Below are 2,566 nucleotides of genomic sequence, written 5' to 3' on the forward strand. Positions count from 1 at the left end.
GAGGACCAGGGGGCTTGGGGGTGCAGCCTGACATCCGGGGAAGGGGGCCTTTTCGGGGCGCAGTGCTCCCCTCTTGGCAGAGCTGGGCTCTGAGAAGCAGGTCGACAAGCTCGGGCTGGTCTCCGTGGGGCTGCGTTTCTCACCTGCGGGACCTGAAGTTGCCTCCAACCACTGGCTGGATGGCCCAGACCGCTGTGTGGCCTCAGGGCTCCAGTGCCCCGTCCGCGGTAGGTGAACCTGGGGGGGACGACCCACACCCCATGCCCTGTGAGGGGAGGGAGAGCGGAGGGGACACTAGACAGAGGCTGCCTGGGTCCCCGGGTGCCCCAGGCCCCCCTCCCAGTGCACGCTGAGAGCCTTCGTACAACTCACCGCCTGCTTTGCATCTGCAGTGAGGCGGCCGGGGCAGAGGGGACAGGTGGGCACCCAGCCCCCACTGTTTTCCTGCCCAGACATCCCTGCTTCTCTGCTCCCTGAGGATAGAGATGCCCTGGGCGTTTGCAGGCATGTCCCCAGGGCAGAGTGGGCAGGTGGCTGGCACCTGTTTTCTCCCCTGCAGAGTCAGGAGAGGAAGGTCCTGGTCTCCAGGGCCCCCGCCAGGGATCCTGCCTGTGCAGCTCGGAGCTCGGGGTGGCTGGCTTCTCCGGGCCCCCAGCAGCTCTGTCAGAGCACAGCATGCTGTGGACCATAAGGGGCAGACCCTGTGCCCGAGGCTCCCAGGACACGCAGGACAGGACCTGGCCTGGGACCTGGCTCCCTTCCCTCCCTAGTATGGATGAGCCAGGAACCGGCAGTACCAGGGGACAGCAGTTGGGCCCAAAGGGACGCCTGACCATGAGCTGGGCAGCAGGCAGGGGCGGAAACTGAGGCTCAGGGGGTCCACGAGGCTGGGACATGGGGCAGGTCCCAGCCGGGGGTCTTCCCTGTGGAGGGACCTACAGGGCTCTCGGTGGGTCCCTCCCTCCCTTCCTGCCCTCCTCACAGTACAGATCAGCACAGGCCTCGGCAACATGATAGCTTTTGCTGAAAATGCATTGAATTGAGCAAAAAAAAGTGGTGAGCAGAGAGTAGAATCTGCTGTGTTGTTTCCAAGGACCGGAGAGGAGGCCCATGTGTGAGGTCACTCAGATCCCCTCTGGCCCGTTTCTGCTTTTGTACAGATGCCCTCATGGAGCCAGTGGTGGCCGAGGGCCTCAGGCAGGCTGGATGAGGGCTGGGCCTTGCTGATCAGCCTGGGCTCAGGGCATCTGCGGCTCTGCTGGCCCTCATCAGCCCGGCCCCTGCCCACCTCGTCTCAGGCCACTTTACTGACGGAAAGCTACCCAGACGCCCTAGGAAATTGCCCATCTTGTTTACATTTTCAAATGTATCGGCATAAAAACGTCCACAGTGCTCTCGTTCTCGCTGCATATGTAATCATCTTTTTCATTCTTAACGTGGAAGAAAAATGTATCGCTCACCACGCCCCATTTGTGTTTAGAAAGGATCTATTTTGCCCTTCCCTAATCTCTGCAGGCCTGTCTTTCTGGAAGGTGAACCGGGGCATTCCAGCCTCCGGCCCTGCTTAGTTCCCAGCTGCTGCAGGAGATGTATCCGGAGGGACAGTGAAAGGGCGTCTCAGCCGCCCCTGCTCGGCTGTGTCCTCAGAAATTCGGGCTCTGGGAATGTACACGTCTCTCCTCTCCAGTTAGTGTGGAGAATGGGGATAAACTTCTCCTGTTCTCCTTCCAATGCTATAAAGCTGCCCCCGGGCCTGCAGTTGGCACAAAGATGCCTCCTCTGACCCCTGGACTTCCGAGAGTGGACCCGTCTCCCCCCAGATCCAGCCTCCTGATTGGGTCTTTGCCCTGATAACACTGAACTGACATCTCTCAGTGTGAAGCGTCCACGCGGTCTTCGTGGGCACCCCCCACGCTGCTCTGTGACCACAGGGCCAGGACGGTGACAGTGCAGGCCTCAACCTTAGCTTCACTCTGGCAGGACAGACCTTGGCTTCAGGAGCAAGTGAATATGCCGGTAGAGGGCTGACCTGTTTTTTTTTAAGTTAATTAATTAATTTTTGGCTGCGTTGGGTCTTCGTTGCTACACGCGGGCTTTCTCTAGCTGCGGCGAGCGGGGGCTACTCTTCGTTGCGGTGCGCGGGCTTCTCATTGCGGTGACTTCTCTTGTTGCGGAGCACAGGCTCTAGGCACATGGGCCTCAGTAGTCGTGGCGCACGGGCTTAGTTGCTCCGCGGCATGTGGGAGCTTCCCGGATGAGGGCTCGAACCCATGTCCCTTGCACTGGCAGGCAGATTCTTAACCACTGCACCACCAGGTAAGTCCCTGACCTGTTTATTTATTTATTTATTTATTTTTGGCTGCATTGGGTCTTCATTGCTGCACATGGGCTTTCTCAAGTTGTGGCCAGTGGGGGCTACTCTTTGTTGCGGTGCGTGGGCTTCTCATTGCGGTGGCTTCTCTTGTTGCAGAGCACGGGCTCTAGGCACGTGGGCTTCAGTAGTTGTGGCACGTGGGCTCAGTAGTTGTGGCTGGTGGGCTCTAGAGTGCAGGATCAGTAGTTGTGG

The sequence above is a fragment of the Balaenoptera musculus genome, chromosome 1 (assembly GCF_009873245.2).
Source record: "Balaenoptera musculus isolate JJ_BM4_2016_0621 chromosome 1, mBalMus1.pri.v3, whole genome shotgun sequence".
Classification (NCBI taxonomy): domain Eukaryota; kingdom Metazoa; phylum Chordata; class Mammalia; order Artiodactyla; family Balaenopteridae; genus Balaenoptera; species Balaenoptera musculus.